This window comes from Condylura cristata, unplaced genomic scaffold, assembly GCF_000260355.1.
Source record: "Condylura cristata isolate star-nosed mole 26May11 unplaced genomic scaffold, ConCri1.0 scaffold00006, whole genome shotgun sequence".
Lineage (NCBI taxonomy): Eukaryota > Metazoa > Chordata > Mammalia > Eulipotyphla > Talpidae > Condylura > Condylura cristata.
The window spans coordinates 25,185,253-25,186,396 of NW_004567107.1; positions in this window are offsets into that span (position 1 = coordinate 25,185,253).

Genomic DNA, 1,144 nt, shown 5'->3' on the forward strand with positions numbered 1-1,144 from the left:
TGAGGGAGTAGCGGGTGGGTCAGGAGAGGTCTGATGCACCATGTGGGTCACCCCCCTGGTCAGGGATCAAACTCATGCTGAAGTGGCGTTAGCTTCTTAGTGCTGTGCTTTAACCCGCTGCGCCACCAGGGAGGGCCTGGATTGTGCATTTTTAATATGTGCTCCAGATGATTCTGAGGCAGAGTTTGAGCACTACTGTTGAGATCTAGGGTTAAAGAGTCTTCTTTTTGAGTATGTAGGAGTAGGAGAGTTGGGAGGGGGTGGGCAATACCACTTGAAATGAAAGCCCCTGATTCATTTGACATAATTGCACATGACGAGATATTTTTTTATATCCCACCTTGATCCAAATAGAATTTAAAATGGTACAGGAAAAAACATTCAGAATCCCCAAATTAAAATTAAGTGGTACTTCCAAATCTATGTCTAACAGAAATACACATTAGAAGACATTGCAAGAATGTCCATAACAGTACTGCTTATAATAGCCACATTCTGGTAGCAACCTGAATGTCTTTTAGTAGAATGGGTAAGTTAAATGTAAGATATTTGTATAAAGGATTATTAAGGCTCACTGGAAATAAACCACTGCTACTCTCAAAGCCATGAATCTTACAGACATAGTGTAGTGTGGGAGGAGCCAGACACATATAGTGTATGATTCCATTTATAAGAACTTATAAATAGGAAAACTAATGGTCATGATCCCTCTAAGTGGTAGTGGCCACGTGGCAGGAAGCCTTCTGTGGTCTGATAACAGTTCTGTATGTTGTTCCACATAGGTATATATACTTGTGAAGATTTATCCAGTCACATACTTAATATATATACACTTTACTAAGTGTAACTTATAAAAAAAATGTTAAGAAAAAACACCAAATAGTTGAAATCTAAACTAACTGCCAAATACCACAATTACACAAGTCATATTCACTGGCCAGAATGCAAAGCAATTAGAATTAAGTTATTGAAAAATATTTCCCTATTCCTGGAAACCAAAATACATTTGTAAAGAACTCTTGGGTTAAAAAGAAGTCCAAATAGGGGTGGGGAGGTGGGACAAAAAAAAAATAAAAAGTCCAAATGGGGCCCTCCCTGGTGGCGCAGCAGGTTAAAGCACAGCACTAAGAAGCTAAAGGCACTT